The sequence below is a fragment of the Meles meles genome, chromosome 2 (genome assembly GCF_922984935.1).
Source record: "Meles meles chromosome 2, mMelMel3.1 paternal haplotype, whole genome shotgun sequence".
Classification (NCBI taxonomy): Eukaryota; Metazoa; Chordata; class Mammalia; order Carnivora; family Mustelidae; genus Meles; species Meles meles.
Window position 1 is genome coordinate 205,570,165 of NC_060067.1, and position 19,524 is coordinate 205,589,688.

The 19,524-nt window shown below is 41.1% G+C and overlaps 1 pseudogene; it reads left to right on the plus strand.

Annotated features, from left to right (window-relative positions):
• The first annotated feature begins 17,517 nt into the window (after nucleotides 1-17,517).
• Nucleotides 17,518-17,815, plus strand: LOC123936987 (annotated as a pseudogene).
• Nucleotides 17,816-19,524: the final 1,709 nt, after the last annotated feature.

The following is a 19,524-nucleotide window of genomic DNA, read 5'->3' on the forward strand; positions in this document are numbered from 1 at the left end:
GTCATTCACATTTTCCAAATGAAAGCACAAAAAGAACTGAAGACACATTATTAAAATGATCACCCATTTAAGTGATGAAGAAATATACATAGTTAAATGTTAAATTCACTCAAATAATGTAACTTTGTAGAATTTATACTTCAGAAGTTATAAAAGCTTGAAACTGTACTAAAACTCTAGGGAATACACAGACACACACACACACACACACACACACTTATAGACACACATACACTTAAACACAAACACACTCTGCTAGATTTTATTTGATAATATTTTAGTCAAGACTTCCACATCTTTTATTTCTATTTTGTTCACATGTGAGCCTACTAATGTTTTTTGCCATGTACTATCCTATTCCACTTTATTTTTTCTTTTTTTAGAGCTACCCAGATCCAGTTATATATTTTTATAAGATCAATATTAGTCAGTATTCCTCAGAAAATCAGAACCATTAGGATATATCTCTCTAGACAGATAGATAGATAGATGATATACATATAGATTTATTATAGTGAATTGATTCGTGCGATTATAGAGACTGAGAAATCCCAAGATTTCCCATTAGCAATCGGGAGAGCCAGGAGTGCTGATAACAGAGTTTCAGTTGGAAAACCAGCAACTCAAGCAAGACCCAAGAAAAGGCAATTTTTCAGTTCAAGTCCAAAGGCCAGAGAAGATGGATGTCTCAGTCATCAGGAGTCAGACAAGCAGACTTGCTTCTTACTCAGCTCTTTCTTTTTTTTTAAGCTGTTTAGGCCTCTTACTGATTAAACGAGACCCACCCAAATTAGGGAGACACACCCAGAACAATGTTTCCCTAAACTCTGGGCATCCTGTGGCCTAGTCAAGTTGACTCATAAAAATAACCATCATAAATATTACCTGTTCTTCAATGTAAAACAGACCTTTGAAAAAATTGTTTTAGCCTGATAAGTCTTTTCAGGAAGACACTTAAGAAATTTAAAGGTATTCTGTTTTTTTTCTTTTTCTTTTTCTTTATTTATTTTTTAAAATATTTTATTTATTTATTTGATACAGAGATCACAAGCAGGCAGAGAGGCAGGCAGAGAGAGAGGAGGAAGCAGGCTCCCTGCCGAGCAGAGAACCCAATGCGGGGCTTGATCCCAGGACCCTGAGATCATGACCTGAGCGGAAGGCAGAGGCTTAACCCACTGAGCCACCCAGGCACCCCTGTATTTTCTTTTTAAATTAATTTTGGTAATTTACATCTCTATAAAAATGTCTCCATCAGTGTTTTCAAATTATCAGCTTATATTTTATCACAGAATTATTATTGCTCATATTATCATAACCATGGTGACTAATGTGTTTCTCCTATTCTAGCTAGTAATATGAGCAGTATGAGTTATAAGTACGCTCTTGTCTCTGGGGGGCTTCCACTAAATATTAAGCATACATACTTACATGATTACCTGAACTTCTGTTGAACCACATGCAAGACAGAACATATGTTGGCCACTCGTGAGTTCTGTCTTGACGGGACACGAGTGATAGCCGGATCCGGTCACCCAGGTGTGTGGCTTTGCCAAGTCCTACTTGTACTGGAGGTGACCTTCAGTGATCCATAGACTGTGGTGGGGTGTGTAGCTTCTTATTACAGCCTTCTCTGGGAAGGTTGGTCTTACACACACACACCCAGCTTTGGATTTTATTCTGGCCTTATGGTCTGGCTCAGAATATCCTAGAGGAGTTAAGCCACCCATCATTGCTATTTCTGAAGCTGGAGCCCACATGTCGTAATTGTGGCCGCGGTCACTGTTCTTGTGTGTATGCATATGTTTTGTGGACGTGGTCTGTCTACGTCCATCCAGACTGCTAAAACGTCATAGAAAGAAAAGCTTATAAACAACAGAAAGTGATTCTCAGAGCTCTGGAGGCTGGAAGTGCAAGGTGAGGGCTCTTTTCCACGTTGTGAACTTGTCGTATCCTCACATGGTAGAAGGGTCAAAGAAGGTCTCTGTGGACTCTTCTATAAAGCCACTAATCCCAACCTGAGGACTCTATGTTTATGACCTAATTACCTCCCACAATCACCACTTCCCAATCACCATCATCTTGTTAAGTGAATATTCCAACGCATGAATTTTTGAGAGACACATTCAGACCATAACAGGTCCATTGAAATACCTGCATTGTCTTCATGACAGTAATGTAATTTCATTTGCACTAGCGTATAGTGGACTAGAATTTAACCCCAAGATGGAAGTGTTAATAATTATCTTATTAATTTATTCCCAGTGCCTAGAAAAAATGTCCAGAATATGATGAGCACTCATGCAGATCAGTTAAATGAATGACTTACTATTTTTATTTCTATCCTGGGTCTAGATGAAAAGCAGGGTTTCGTTTAAGACATGACCCACAGAAGTACATAAAGCTTCTGGGAAGATTTATTTGACAGACTTACCCTACAGTTGAAATATTTTGCTAGTTTAGTGATAACACCTCATTTGATTTCATCACATTTGCTTTGAAGCTGATGTGACCATCCCTGCCTTTCGCTTCCACGGGAGCACAGATGCGGAACCACCAGAAGGTGACCGGGGCAGCATTGAGTATATTCACAGAGTTCTCCTACTTATGCCTCATATCACCCTTGGGAATTATGTATTATTTATTCCATTTTACAAACAAGGAATTTTCTCACACCAGTTAACGGCAGAGCTGATATTAAAAATCCCATCTAGGGCACAGCACACAGATATTGCAAAACTTCTTTGGAATTCCTGTTTGACTGGCTTGTGTTAATAATTCTCTTTCTCTCCTACTGGATGACAGTCATCTCATTTTATATGAGTTTTTAGGGCTCAAGAAGTTACTTTTGATTGACCTGAGTATTGTTGATTTGTGTCGTATGTGGCATTTGTTGGTCTTGAGTGATAAGTGAGAAAGCAGATTTGCATAAATGACCCTGCGCCCAAGTCTTGTGAAAATACGTATTTGGCCTCAGTTGGGTGCTTTCTGGGAAGGTGAAGGTCACCTTTTAAAGTACTATCTGAGGAGACATAAAAATGAAACCTGGCCACTACAATTCTCTCTGATCTTAATGTTGTTAAATTTACAGGAGGTTGGATCAAGGATACAGTCCACTACCTCCGAGTGCAATAAAGGCATCCTGAGATGAGGAAGATTTTTCTGACATCATATAAAAGAACAAGAGAAATGACCCTAAAGATCAGTCTTTTAAGGGGCTACTTACGCAGCATTTAATACAGTGAATTCTTAAAGACACTCAACTTTGCAAAGTAGGTTTCTGAAGTGAGGATGTCAAGATTTTAGCTCACAAACCTCACGTTCTCTGAACCACACCACCCGTCCCGAGAGGATCAGGACTTGAGTCAGTGGGACTTAACCATGATGAAAGCACAGCAAAATGCAGAGTAAACACCGTAATATATGTGCTTCACTGAATTTTTCAGTAGGTGGAAATTCTGGGTGATAAGTGAGCCTTATTTGTCACCTTAAAATAAGTTACTTGACTTGTAAGCAGTCCTCCATCATCAGTGGTCACTACCTTTAAAAAAAAAAAAAAAATCTAATTTTTCAATGTCCAAATAAAAATCCTGCAGTGTAACATTTCTTTTCAAGGTATATTAGGTTAGGATAGTCCCAGTAGGGTAACTTATAAGCAAATAATCTGGAAGAAATATTGAATAAGATTCCATTCTTAGAGTTTCAGGAAATCATACCAGAAATCTTGTAGTTTTTGTAACTAAGGGCTCAGCAGTAGTTTTAAAGCAAACAAGCATAAGCCCACATATATATTGGCATAGTTAGCTGAAGTTGCTTTCTTTCCTGTGTGCTCATCTTCCAAAATTGACCCATTGTCTTCTTCTATAATGTCTGATATAAATTTGTAATGACAGTCTCTCTCTCAGAGATCTACAGGGACAGTTGAAAATACAAATATCACTAGCTTTTGAGCTATGGGGTCACTTGGCATTTCACTTTTATTACTAGAAGATAAAAGGTCTTTTTACTTAAAAATTAAGATTTTAGCTCATCTTGATTTTTGTTTTATAGTGAGAGTAATGCAGATTTAACAGAGAAAGGAACAAGATGGAAGTAAATGGAATTTTGGAAAACCAGAAATGGCCACTGTCCATGAAATCTTAGAGAAATGGGAACACCAAGAAATAATCATTTAATATTTTGATAGAATTGCTTCCATTATTTTACTGTATACACATATTTAATACACTATATAGAGAATTCTACTGTACAGTCAGCTCTGCTCTAATGCAACATAGGTGTTCCTCAGTATCCCTGTGCTCTGCAGACTCATACAGTGAAAACAACAAAGCAAAACAGGGCTTATGGGGAAAACAGGGCTGGGGTCATAGCACCGAATGCCTTTATTAGAGCTAAGTTATAAAAAGAGAGGAATCTAATAAAAGTAGCGGCTCAGGTTTACACGGTAAATGACTACAGGATACATAATACTATAGTTAAAATGGTATTTTTCCGGGACGCCTGGGTGGTTCAGTGGGTTAAAGCCTCTGCCTTCAGCTCAGGTCATGATCCCAGGGTCCTGGGATGGAGCCCCACATCGGGCTCTCTGCTCACCTGCTTCCTCCTCTCTCTCTGCCTGCCTCTCTGCCTGCTTGTGATCTCTGTCTGTCAAATAAATAAATAAAATCTTTTAAAAAAAGATGGTATTTTTCCTTCAGAAAGATCTCAGTTTGTTCCCGGAAGGGGGTTCAGGAGAGCTGCAGCTTGTGAGCTGAGGTGAAGTAGTGGATGGGGTGGGGGGCTGAGATGTGTGTCGCTCCTCTACAGGGGGTAAACTGAGGCAGGTTGTGGATGTCTGAGATGGGTCTTTCTGGGTGTGCTGTGTGTTCTGATGCAGCTCAGTTCTTCAGAGTGGTTTTCTATATTTGCCTAGTCCTTCTTGTAGGTGAAATTGAGCATAAACACACACAGAACTCCTATTGTGCTCACATTTTCCTCAATGTATCACTCCTATTGGAACAAATTCATGGGTTACCGCAAGCAGTATAGCAGAACAGACTGTATTATGAATTTTGTGTCATTTTTTGTTAGCTGTTTTTCCATTAAAATTATTTGCAAAGACTTCATAATGCTCCAATGGAAAACATATATCAGTTCTCTGGTGTTGAACACAGAGGTTGTTTCTAATTATTTTGTGTGCTTTTAGAATATCTCTATAATCACTGATGTGTCAGCATTATCTTTAGGATAGATTAGGACAAAGCCTATGTAGTCAGTAGTTAAAAGTGATAATTCTGAAGTCAATTTTTATACCATCCCTACAATTTATTTGAACTTGTGCAAATTACTTAGTATTACAAAGCCTCAATTTCTTGGTGTGTAGATTGGAGATGAATATATTCCATACCTTCTGGGAGAGAATGGAAAGGCATAACATTTGGAACACAATCAGCGCAGCATTTTAAACATGGTGCCCACATAATAAATGCTAGCTATCAGTGTGTAGTTCTAGGAGTTCAAGTTCAGTAATGTGATTTGAGCATAAAACACTTTTAATGTTTCCCAAAACATTTTAGCAAACAGCTTTCCAAAAATCAATGCAGGAAAGAGACTTGGCTCATAGGTCAATCTTACTAGAACTAGTATTTTTAAAAACAAGTTGCTATTTTTTTAATTTATTAAGTTTTTATTTTAATTCCAGGGTAGATAACATACAGTGTACATTAGTTTCAGGTGTACAATATAGTGATTCAACAGCCTATACATTACTTAGTGTTCATGAGGATAAGCCTGTTTCCCCATCCCCCACCCACCTGCCATCTGGTAACCATCACTTTGTTCTCCAGAATTAAGAATCTGTTTCTCTGTGTGTCTCTCTTTATCTCTCTCTTTTTTTCCTTTGCTTGTTTGTTTTGTTTCTTAAATTCCACATATGGGTGAAATCATGTGGCATTTGTCTTTCTCTGACTGACTTATTTTGCTTAGCATTATACTCTCTAACTCCAACAAAAGACCCTGAGTAATCAAAGCGATCTTGAAAAAAGAAAAGCAAAGTGGGGGGCATCACGATTGCAGATTTTAAGTCATAGCACAAAGCTGTAGTAAATGATTTGCTATTTTGAAGGCACTGTTTCTTCTTCCTTTCCTTCTTTTGTTTAGTAATGAGGTTCAGTATACTTTTATAGGTTATTTTTCCCTGTAGCCCAAAGTTTGTTTGATTTTTGTTTGTTTTATTTTATTCCACCATATACTTCCTTTCGCATTTCCTTATCCTTTGATGGTCCAATGTTGCTAACTCAGGGTTTAAGTTTGGAAGTGTCCTTAGTGAATCTTCTGTCTTCCCTATTGTCTCTTAAATGCCTGATTTTTATCTTTCCTGCTCACGATCTCTCTTGTCAGTTTCTGCTTCCATTCACGTCCACATCCTCATATGACTGAGTAGGAACCCCTCGAGCAGGGGTTGTGAAGAGCCCCCTCCTTGCCCTCAGCACCTCCTCTCTGTCCATCTTCTGTGTCCTAGGACAGGTTAAAGCAAGCAGCAGCTATGTACAGGACAGCTAAGGAACCAGAGAGGCTAGTGAGATGTACAACAGAATGTCTTCCAGGCTCTTACTTCAAAGTAACAAGGCTTAACGTAAGGTGGCAGAAAAGTTGTTGGGTTTTTGACGAGGACATTTTCCTTCTTTGCTGCTAACCCTTATTGATAGCCTGTCTTCATTTTCCACTTACTCAGTTTGCTTGAATTTCTACTTGATATTCTTTTTTTTAAGATTTTATTTATTCATTTGACAGACAGAAATCACAAGTAGGCAGAGAGGCAGGCAGAAAGAGGGAGAAGCAGGCTCCCCGCCGAGCAGAGAGCCCGATGCGGAGGTCGATCCCAGGATCCTGGGATCATGAGCTGAGCCGAAGGCAGAAACCTTAACCCGCTGAGCCACCCAGGCACCCCTGGACTTGATATTCTTAAAACTCTGCTTGCAATGACCTCTGCCATGCGGATTCTGTAGTGGGACCACAAACCCCAACCCACGTCTCTTGGTCCATGTTCTCTAGAAAGCACAACCCCAACCAAAAATGCGCATGATACAACTTTTTGGTGTGTAATCCCTGGGAATTAGGAGTGAGGCTGGGAAAGGAGTGAGTCAAAATGAAGGAACATTTCTCAGATGTTTGCCACCTGTTACCTGTCCCTCTGGGCTCTCATCAGACCGTCTTCCGGCATGACACGGAACTACAGGATGTCCCACAGGCTGGGTTGTGTTGGGGGAGAAAGGGGACACTTGTATCTGCCCTTTGTTGACTCTCCTGGCCGAAGGTTTCCCCCACAGGGCGTGATCTCACTTAGACCCCAGGATGCTCCGACTTGCCCATTCTGTGCTTCCCAAGGTCTCCTGTGCCTCAGTGTCTAATGGGAAGCTCCAGGCAGGTGAGAGGATGTGGAAAGGTGCTGCCGTGTTTCACTTGAGGAAATGGGGTGAATCCCTTGAGAAGAATGGCTGAAATAAGAAACAGAGGTTAGTGAGGCCACGAAGAACTGAAGTCAGCACACTTCAGTTGATAGTTTACCCTCAACCCCAGACTTCTGTGCGACCTAACCAGACTGTAGCACGTCCCCTCCAGGCAGGTAAACGTGCCGAGCACTGGATATTTAGCTCAGTGATGACACCGTGGAGTAAGTGAACCAGTGTGCGTGTTCAACTCCAGAGGAGCATGTGTATTCCTATAACTTTTAGAACATTGTGGACGATCAATATTTGTTTGCTAAGTGAACTAATAAATGTATGTAGAATATGGTAAGCTTCTAAAGAACAGGATATTTTTCTTTAATATTTAATACCTTCCTGAAAGGCCCAATTCATTACCCTGCCCTGCTCCTACTTAGCTAATAAATAAAAATTGTTGAAATAAATGACTTGTTAGAAAAACAAATCACAGAAAACAAACATACGTCAAGAATAGTGAAAGGTTTGTTAATTTACCCTACCTGTAAGCTGAAACTGTAGGCTGCCGGGTTCATGGATGCTGGCTGAGATGTAAGATGCCTGGATTGGGAATAAAGGACATTATTACTCAGAAAAATAGTAGTAAGCCAGAAGATCAGCATTTTCTTGCCTGTGTTTCCACAAACCCTGATTGCCTCAGAGCAGAGGACAAGGCTGGGTGCCACTGCAGGGGAGAAACCTGAGCTTTGGGAATGTAAGTCTTCTGTAATGGCCAGTAAATAAACATGCCCTTTGCTCTTGACGGAGATGCTATCTCTATCTCCCAAGACTGATTGCTGTGAAAACATCCTTGACATTTTGGAACAAAGATATTATGGAACAAAGGCAGTCGGTACCTCTGCTCTACTGCAAGATAAGCAGAAACGTGAGCAGCCTGTAGGGGATTGTCTTCTGATTATAAACACTGCTTGTTTCTGCACTGTCTTGGCTTTTGGCAAAATTTCCTAAGAGTAAGCCACTCTGCCAGCCATTCTGATTAATATGACCTGAGGACGGTGGGAAAAAATCCATTCAATTTGTCTCCTACAGCACCCAGTGAAGAAACCATCCAAAGGACTCCAGGGAGGCAGATGAGGTCGGTCTGCAGTGTTGACCCCAACCATGAGCTAAGTGTCCTGAACACAGCCACCTGGACACGTGCTATAAACGACCAGGGTCCCCCCTTAGAATCCCAGGTTTCTATACTGGCTTCTATACTGAACTTTTCCTTTGGCCTGTGGCATTAATCCAGGACAGCGAGATGTCCTAGTCATTGTACCGACTCTGCCCTGGCCCCACAAGGAGGAGCTCCCTACTCTAATGACCCTGGCTGAGATGGAACTGAATGCTTCCAGGGTCCAGGTCGCCACTGACCACTCGAGTAATGTCAGGGATGGATTTTTAGCACTTCTTCTAATTGGATGGCTCCCCTTCTAGGAATAAGTGCCTGTAGTATGTTCATACATATCAGGGAAGTAATCCCTCCACAAAGCTTCCCCAAGTAACCATGAGTAGCCTCACGTTAGGGAGCCCTTCACAGCCATCTGAGATGGGCGTAATACACTGGTATATTTCCCTAAACACTTGGGAGGTCTCATAACCATCTCCGGGGTGTAGGTCATCACGTTTTCTGGAAAGAAACCCATTAATGGCTGACTTCCACACAGTGACTACTTACTGTCTCAGGGACGTAAAAGGTGCCCTTAGAAAGAAAGTGGAATTTGAAATTTCAGGGTCCCTGGAAGTGGACCATTTGGGAGGCATAGGTTGACAGTGTCTCCAGCATGTCCTCATGTGTATCCAGTGACCCCAAGATTCCCGATTTGGCTGGAACAACTGATTCAGCCGTTGTTGTTGTGGGTCTGTGGGAGGAATGTCACTGCAATCTGTGCTATTGTTTACCCGTCCATCCGAGTAGCACCTGTCATTCATGGTTTAACTAGTAATGGGAGTAGGAAAGATCTGGGGAGCGGTGCCAGCTACTTGTGCTGTCAGTAAACTTCTCTATAAGGTTGAGGACAGTGATGATCAATGTGTCATCAGAGCCATCAGTGGGACATATTAGGCTCAGAAACAAGTTAAATGTAAGGAGTTCGCCGCAGTTTGGGAAAACGGCACCACGGCATTTCCTTTCTTGAGGAAGGCTCCAGGTGGCTCTAAAGATCATTAGATCAAAAGATCATTAATGTCCTTCCCTCTCCCATATATCTCAGGGTAGAATGTACTACCCTTCCAGGGTGCTGAATGCATTGTCCTCTCTCCAGCGAAAGGAAGGAAGGAAGAGAGAGGGAGAGAGGAGGGAGGGTGGGGGATAGGAAAAAGGAAGGAAGGAAGGAAAGAAGGAAGGGAGGAAAGGAGGAATGGAGGGAAGCTGGAAGGAGGGAAGGGAAGGAGAGAAAGAAAAAGAAAGGGAAGGAAGGAAAGGGAGAGAAGGAGGGAGGGAGGATAGAAGGAAGGAAAGGAAGGAAAGAAGGAAGGAAGGAGTGCGCCATTCTAGTAGTCAAAACCTTATCTTTTTCTAACCATTTTCTACTCACACATAGACCATGTTCTGGAAAGATCAGCGTGAGCATTATGAGATCATAACAGAATTTAGAGATGTCCACCATGTCTCCACTTTGACCCACATAGGCTACCAATGGGCACCTTGGCAAGCAGTGAGCTTCCAATGTGAGCAATGCCAAATTGCCATTATCCTTACAATCAGGGCCATGTCAAGTTCAGCAAGAGAATCCAGGCAGCTAAACAAAAATTAACCTGGACACTAGTTAAAATGACAAGGATAGATTTTATTCAGTAATAACTATTACATTAGAAGAAAGAATCCAGCACGAACTGAACTCAACTTTGACTTGTACAGAGGTGACTGGGTGTTTTTAACAGAGAATGAGGGAGAAGAGACGGGTTGGGGGTTCAGACAAAGTTAGGAAAGTGGACATTTACAAAAAAATGAGTAGGGGCTTGGTTAATTTGTGTTTGCTAACCCAACTTATGCAAGTTGAGCTCAGGCCCTCTCACGGGGAGTTAACTCTGAGTGTTTATATTGCAAAGAGACAGCTCTTAGGTCCTGGAGAGAGGGAGCCCTAGAGGGTAAACGACTTGCATAGGGGCACAGAAAGAATTTCTAACTGCAAGTTTTCCACAGTTATTACCCCAAGAATGGTTAAGGAGCCTATCTGCCTACCATCAAGTTCTAGTTGAAATAAACAGTAAAATCTGGCAGCACTGTACTTCCCTAGGTGTGCACATTAAGGGAGGCTGGGGTCATTCTGGTCTGTGGCCTTGAGTCTAGAAGCTGTGCTAGTGTTTTGTTATGGAGTGTAGGTTTATGTCTCCCAACCCGCCATCCATATGTAAAACCCTGCTCTCCAATGTGATGGGATTAGGAGGTGGACCTTTTGGAGGTAATTAGAGTTAGATGAGGTCATGAGGGTGGAGCTCCCCTGATGGAGTTAGTGTTCTTAGAAGGGGAGGAAGAAACCCGAGCTCTTCCTCCATCAGGTGAGGACCCACGGTCTGTAAGCTAAATAGAAATATTTCATCAGGAACCCAATTAACTGGCAGTCTGATCTTGGACATTCAGCCTCCAAAATTGTGAGAAATAAATTTCTGTTCTCTAAACTATCTGGTGGTTCATGGTATTTTGCTATAGCAGCCTGAGCTAAGAAGTGTACCTTCAAGGCTCCTCATTTGGGGGAGGATAAAATATTCACTGCTTAGAGTCTAAGTTCTCATAAGCCAAGACTGGGGCCTCGCCTGGTTGGGAAGATTGTTCAGAGGACCCCGACTGGAGTTTGGTCACAGAGAGGGTCTGTCACATTCTTGAATATGTCATTTCCGTCTGAGAAGTAGGGATCATCACGCCCATCCCGCAGCGTGTGTCCTTGAGTCTGAGTTTACACACCCCAAATGAGCAAATCCGTCACAGGACCTCCTGGGTCAGATATTTGGTTTGAACCAAAGCCCATAGTACCATTAGGAAGCTAATGGCTGCTGGATATGTCTAGTAGCTGTGTCAAGGGGGCAACAAGCCCAAAACCCTAGAGGGTTGTCTCTGTGTGCAGAGTGCCTCCCTCTGCCAGAAGCTCCATTTGGCCACAGCTTTGGTCAGAGAAGTGGAAAGTGGTCGTTACAGTTGCAGGGTCATGAAGGTCTACCGGAGGCATACCTCATTGAAAGAAACCTTCTGGAAAGTATATACAAGCACATGACACCCCAATTCCTACTATCTACTTAGATGTGGAAACAGCAAATAAAGCACATAGATTCGGTCCATCTCTCCCCATCCCTCCCCCAAATGCCAAGGATAATTTCCCTTCCCTTCCCCTTTGCAAATCTTTCTGAAACCCACTTAGCTGAATTAAGGATCTTCTCTCCCCACAGTGTCAGTGCGTTGGTCACATAGTGACGGGAGCTCAACAAATTTGTGCATGTGGAGCTCCGCCCTCCCTGAAGTGTGAGACCCGGCTTCATCCCCTCACCATCTTCTTCCTTATGACTTCTGAAGTCTGAGTTACAAGGAAGGGAGGCGTCCGGGTCACGGAATGAGAATATGTCTCCACAGTAGTACACAAGGCACATCGGCTTTTGTTTCTGAGTGGCCTGGCTGCTGCTTGAAGCTCAACCAAATAAAATTCATGTATTTGGCTCTCCTTGCTTTAGGCAACAAGGTCGTTGTTAGAGCTGCCCTCTCTGTCAGCTCTGGGGACCTCCTGACTCAGCAGTTTTAGCCATCGTGGTCTCTCGGGTTGCCGGGTTTGTGGCTTTGGCAGGCCTGGGTCAGACTCCCACGGTGGTGTCTTTTTTAAGGAGTCCATCCTCCTCAGGGTTCCATTACCACGATAACATCTCTTCTCCAGTTCTTTCCTGTTTCCAACAAATGGGCTAGGAGAGTCTTAAAAGGATGCAGGAATGGTTAGATAATTGATCTGAAATTTCTTTGTTCAGCCTCATTCTCCAGTGGGTCATATTTGTCTGTACTGTAAACCCAGCCCAGGGTAGTGAGAGCCTCACTCTAGTGCCGGATTCTTCTCTGGCTACCCATGGGAGTTTAGCTGTCTCAGGGAATCTTCCTCCAGGGGTCAAAGCTCCCTGAGAGCTGCAAAAATCTCTAGCTCCTTTTACTCTTTTTCCCTTTTACTCTTGCCTCTGAATGATGCAAGGTTGACAGGAGAGATTGCAGAAGAAGCCAAGCCATAAGATAGATGGTTGTTGCCATCCTTTTTAACCCAACGTTATATGCCCCACACCGCCATCTCCTAAGCAAGCCAGTCAGTGCCCTCACATGGTGTGTGGTTTCTGCCCACAGTGGTTGCAGATTTCTCCCCTCTCACATTCGTATGGGTATGCATCTCTGCAATGCTTGTCTAAGAGGGTGGGAAATTCTGCACCCCCGGGAAGGATTATAGTATTTGTTTTTACAATGAGACAAAACTGAGGCTGCCATCAGATTAGCCAGGAAGTGCCCCTTTCCTTAGGAGAGTTAGCCATAACTAGAGCCCTTTTTTGGACACAGGTCTTTTACCCAGTCTCTGGTGCTCAGCTGCCTTCCAGTCCCCGCTGATCAATAGCCATGGTGTGAAGAGTCATTTGTTGTGCAGCTGACTGTGCATTTTGGTCAGGATGGTTGCTACCAATCGTGGACTTCACTCAAATCCTATTTACCTGTCCAAGAGGTTTTTGATTCTTCCTCTTCCAGAAAGTATCCCCATGCTTATGGCCAGAGCCATGAAGGTAATGATATTGTACAGTTACCCTGCCAAAAGTTCATGGATGCTAGTTGGGCTGAAGGCATATTTTCTGAGTCAAGACAAAGGACTTGATTGTGTAGAGCAATACAAGAGCCAAAGCATCAGCCTTTTCTTGTCCTGGTTCTCTGAGTTCCAATTCCCACAGGGCAATGCTAAGAGATCCAGGTGACAATTGAACATGTGGTGACCTCCATTATAAGAAAGGACCCTGAGACTAGGGAGCCCAGAGCTTTTGCCATAATTGCCATAAGGAAATTGGCCCTTGGCTCCAGAGAGAGAAATGCTCTGTATCATCTAAGGCTTTATGCAAAACTTCTCTTTTCTCCAGAGGGAGACAACTTCTCTACCTTCTGAGATTTGCTATACAAACATTTTTGTAAAAATAGTCCAGAACAGGGGAGCCTGGGTGGCTCAGTTGGTTAAGTGACTGCCTTCGGTTCAGGTCATGATCCTGGAGTCCTGGGATCGAGTCCCCCATTGGCTCCCTGCTCGGCGGGAAGTCTGCTTCTGCCTCTGACCTCTCTCCTCCCATGCTCTCTCTTTCTCTCTCTCTCAAATAAATAAATAAAATCTTTAAAAAAATAGTCCAGAACAAACAATCAGTATCTCTGCTTGCAAGACAGTAGAAATACAAGAGATCCGTGGAGAATTGTCTCCCCAAAACACAATTACTTTCCCCAAAATAATTTTTGTTTGAGTCTAGCTACTGTGGGTGTACATCCTATCAAGAACCATTTGTGATGCCATGGGTGTCCTTTCCAGAAAAGAAAAAAAAAAATAGTGTCAATACACAAAAAATTCAGTATTCAAAGGCTCTCTGAACCTCAGATGTAGATCTGGCACTCCCCAGTTAAAACATTTTGACCTTCGGGATTTGTCTTGTCCTCGGTGTAAATTATGTAACTGCATGATGAGGTAAAATGATATGTTGAAGGGTTTTGATGTAGGACAGAGAGAAAGAATTATAAAAGTGGGCAAGGAGTAAGTAGTAGAATAGAATCATTCATACCTCTTTCTTTTCATACCATAGCTGCTTCCCCACATTACGACTCTCAAGTTTCCTTCCAGTAAGTTAGATAGTACCCAGACTTATTGATGTTTGGCACTAAGGGAACGGAAGTAATGAGTGGCTCAAAGAAACACAGTGCTAGACTTCACTGCTGACTCAGATGTCTATTTTTAAGCTTCAGTTTATTTTTTCTTGCTTTTTACTTTCTCACCATGCTTATTTCTAGGAGAACTTGAACTTGCAGAGTGCCTCACATGTTCGTGTTTGCAACAGATTTCCTTAGAGCTTTGTCTCACCAGTAATTACTTTTCACCAAAGACTTCTCTCTTAAAGTTTAATTTAGGTGGTGACATTATTTTTGACCCTACTTATAAATGTAGATATTGTCAATACATCAGTTCTTTCACCATAAATATGAGATTGTGGCTTTTATATTGGGGTGTTCCATCAAGACTTGTCAAATATAAAGGAGCCCTCTTCTATAATATCAATATTTAACAAAGCCATCAGATGCACTTAGGAGCTTACACTGTTAGCATTCATGCATAATTTGTCATTGTTTCTTTTAATGATGAAAATATCATTTTTGTATTGCTATTTAGTTTTCTCAGTATTAAGCTTTTATGAATGATTGCAATGGATGTTTTGTCTTAAAGTATAATATTGGAAGATTGAAGGATTGGTCCACTTTGAGAAAATTATAGCAACTCTGAAAGGTCATAGCAGCCTACAGGCAAAATTTATATGAATATACAGAAGAATAAATAAATACAAGGAACAAATGAGGTTTGAACCAAAGTTAAGTTGCATGTAGTGTATGGCCAACATGAATGGAATCATTCAAACATGAAAATATTTGGGCCATTCAGTTCAGGGTGAATAAAATATAACAACAACCAAAAAATTTAAAAAAAAAAAAACTTTTGTGACATAATTACTTAATTCAATATTCTACAGAGGATCAATTGAGTTACTTTGAAAAGCTGAAGTTTAATATAATTATATACAACTCCAGAAAAATGGAGGACACTATCCTGACTGCAGGCAATACACCAACTGTTTTGCTTTAATTACATTATTTAACTCAATCAATAAGAGGAGAGGAAAATGAATTAAGCAGCAGCAGAATGAATGAGGCTTAAGTCGTATTTGCTTAGCTAAAAATTGTACAGTACCTAGGAGCCTGATGTTATATTGGACAAAATTAGAAATACTTGTTTCTGAAAAACAGAAGAATTGGTGTGCTTCTCAAAACCACTGAAATTTTCGGGGCTTGCTTAATTTTGCCAGTCACTGCTTTTCCTACAGCCCACTATAAGAGAGAATTTTCCCGCATTGTCTGGAACTAGTTCTGAAATCAGAAGTAGGGATTTTAGGAAGTACAGTACAAATGTATGAAACTCACCTTTGTGGCCGAAGACCTAAGTCTGATAGTTACTGGTCTCTGTCCTGTGTCTGAGATCAGATGCCCAACCTGTAGCCATGTTCTTATAGTTTCCTGACTTTATTTGCCTATACAGATCCTTCAAACTGGATTGTATTCTATTGTCTAGAACCACTTATGTCCACTCCCCTGTCTTGGCTCTGTACTGCTTTCATTAAGGAATTTAGTTCCAGATGGTTAATCTTTCTAAACTGCCTTGAGCCCATTTAAGAAGTACATGCCTAGCCATATGCTGACAGAGACAGAGAGGATGTTGAAAATGATACAGTACTAAATATGGTAGACATAGTTTTGACTGTCATCTATCTTGCTTCCAATTTTTATTTCGCACTTTTTTTTTATTCCACACTTTTTTTATTCAAGTATAGTTGTGCACAGTGTTAACCTTGGTTTCAGGTGCACAGCATAGTGATTAAACTTCTCTACATGCTTATGTTAACCCTTGCTTCCAATTTTTGTGTATATGTTTATTGCTCCTTCTCATACACAAGGCATCTTCCTTCCTTGTCATGGCAGACAGGTGGCCCAAGCTGGCCAGAGGGCCGCCGTCTGCTTCAACCCAATCATGGGTCTACGGGGGTTCATCTGATCAAGGATCAGGCTTTTCCCTGTAGACACTGGGGTGTTGCCATCTCTGTTTCTGAGATTTTGAGCCGTAAGGACCAAGTAAATCCAAAGAAGATGGAGGTAATCCTTAACAAAAGTATAAGAATCCTTCCTGCAATATTCCGGCAACACAGAGGGAAGCCCTGCTCAGCTGAGAGAGAATGAGAACGACTTCTCGCAGCAGTCTCGTGTCTCTGAGCATGGCAGTCAGGAAAACCCAAATGCTTCCATTTTTTTCTAAAGTGAGTTTGAATAGATTTCTCCGCCACCTCTCTCTCTCTCAGTATCTCTGCAAGTGACAGTTCTCCTCAATGGTCTCACCCCCATCAGTCAATCCTTCTGGAGTCCTAGTTACTACCCGGCGGCTTCTTCTTCAAGATTCAGCCCCTCCAACCCCAGCGTACATCTTCCACTTTTAATTTCTGCTTTGCTTCACTTCTTCCTGTTTTCATCTCTCCCAGTAAATATACAAACTGTATCAATTCTATGGAATCAGCTGGCATGGGTTCCATTTCTCTGTATGGCCCCTGAATGATAAAAGGCAGGTTTCTATCCAAAGTGGTTTCCAAGGAAGTAGGAAAAGTAAATCTACGGAATCTGCTGAATCAGATTTATAAGTTTCCTACGTTTTCCTAAGGGTCATTTCATACCACATCAAATATCTAAAGAAAGCACACAGTTGTAATTGGCAATGTGGGTACAGGTTCCATTCCTGATGTCTGAGCAGGGTCTTAGATCCATATATCATAGTTGACAAGAACCACAAACCTGATACTGCAGTTTATATATCTCAAGAAAAGAAAAAATGGGAAATTTGATCCACTCAAGATCACCAAGGCAGAAACGAAACCAAAATTTCTTAAACAAATGAATGCCTCCAACAGAGAGATGCAGCGAGATTCTAATTAGCTGTGCTGAAATTTTTCTTCCTTATTTTAGAGTCAGGCCAATCATTCTATTATTTTCTGTGACATGATAGAAAATGAAAAAACGTAATTCATAGACGTTGGTAGTTCACATTTAAAATTACTTTTTATTGTCATATAATATTTGTATACTACATATAAATCAGGAGAAAATTATTGAAATTGTACCATGTTCTTTCGTTAGAGATACTTCTATGTCATTTCCCCCTCATTTTAAATGCTGTCAATTTCTAGGGGTCCCCGTAGCTCTGGTAGAGGGAGGAGAAGCAGTAGCCAGACAGCCCAGCTTCCAGAAGGCTCTGGGTGCACCTGACCCATCATCAGGATGCCCAAGGGGAAGGTCAGCTCTGCTGATGGGGCGGTGAAGGAGGATTCTAAGACGGTAGATGAGGTTGTCAGCTAAACCTGCTCCTGCAAAAATGAAAACAAAGCCAGAAAAGGCAACAGGAAAAGATTAATCTTCAGACAAAAAAGTGCAAACAAAGGGGAAAAAGGGAGCAAGGGGAAAACAGGCTGAAGCAGCTAACCAAGAAACAAAAGAAGACTTACCTGCGGAAAATGGAGAAACTAAAAACGAGGATAGTCCCGTCTCTGCTGAAGCAGGAGAGGAAGAAGACAAATGATTAATATCACGTACCATGTCTTGTCAACGGTCCCTGCCTCCCTTCTTGTACAGTCCAGAGGAATATTTTTATCAACTATTTTGTAAATTCAAGTTTTTTAGTAGTTCTACGAACACTTTTAAGAAGGAGGGGATCCCACCTCATCCCATGTTTTGAGTGTAAGTGCCTTTTTTTAAAGAAGTGAGATCATTTCCTCGTATATGTTTTGGTCCACCCGGAAAATCCTGGGCTATTAAATGTGGGAGGCTTTGATTGTCCTGGGTGTTACCTCCCCATTCCATAGACAGGGCAAGTTTTCTATCCTATGATACAAGCATACTAAATAGTAATTTGGAGTCAGTCGTGCATTTAATATGTCTTGAACTTTTTAAATTACTTCTATTCCCATGTTGGTTTTGGTAGGATTGTTCCTTAAAGAAAACCACTCCTTGATCCTTCCCCTCCCCGACAGAATTTTGTGCACTCTGTCACATCTTGGCTGTGGTAGTCCAGTTTTCCTGGTAACTCTGTTAATGTGCTGTTCAAGATTGAAAATGTGGGGATGCCGTGTATATATGATGTTAGATTATGGATAGTGGGACTTGACAATGTAACAGCATATTGACAATTGAAGACATTGGTACCTGTTATACTCTTAAGGAAAATTTGCCTCCAAACTTTAAGCTGGTAGGTCACTGGAATAACTTTTAGAAAAGAATCACAGCTACATGATTTTTTAGATTTTCAGTACATTACATTAAGAATTGTGTCCAAATCGAAATGTCTGTACCAATCCTCAGAACAACCAATAAAAACTCAATTACAAAAGAAAAAAAATGCTATTTCTAGCATTTATATTTATATGAAGTTAGTAAATCCAGATTCATTCTCACTTTTCATTCTCTATTTCTGTCTGTCGTCTATTTTAATGTCTGCCAACACTTAGAAATTAAAAGGATGAAACTAGGGAATATGAACCATTACATCTAAATAAATACTGAAATACTTAGAAGCTTAGCACATTATTCTCCTTATTTCTCAAATCTGTAATTCTTATATAACTCTGTAACTTGTTGCTTAGAATTGTTCTTCCCACACATGTCACTCAGATGAAGACCTTTGGTCTCCCCTCACCTTATGGCCGCCTGAAGAACTCCATGGCTGATTTCATAGAAATCCAGTAATAAAATTAACCTCAAGGATAAATTCACAACCTCATTCTGAAGAATGGCCTTTAAGAAGACAAAGTGACTTGCTAATTTATATGGAAAATTAGTGTGAGAACTGAGGTTAGAATTCTGTTGTTTGTGCCTTTTTACCACTCAGGGAGAAAAGAAAGAAAAAAAAAAAACACTTAAAATCCAAAATCCTGACATACTCTTCTCTCCCCATCCACCATCACCCACTTTAAGATATGACAAATTTAAGATCCAATGTAATGTTTAGTTTAGAAGACACTGGAACATTTTGTGCTGGAAGTAAAGTACAAATATTAGTTGACCCTTTCTTTTGTTCAAAACAAGTACCAACCATAAGGGAGTCTTCTTCATGTTGCATAATTGCTTAATATCTTTAAATGTTATATTCCTAGAATCTAGAAGATTTGTATTGTGTGATAGATACTTAATAAATATTTGTTGAGTAGGGGCACCTGAGTGGCTCAGTGGGTTAAGCATTCGACTTGATTTCAACTCAGTGATGATGATCTCAGGGTTGTGAGATCTAGACCC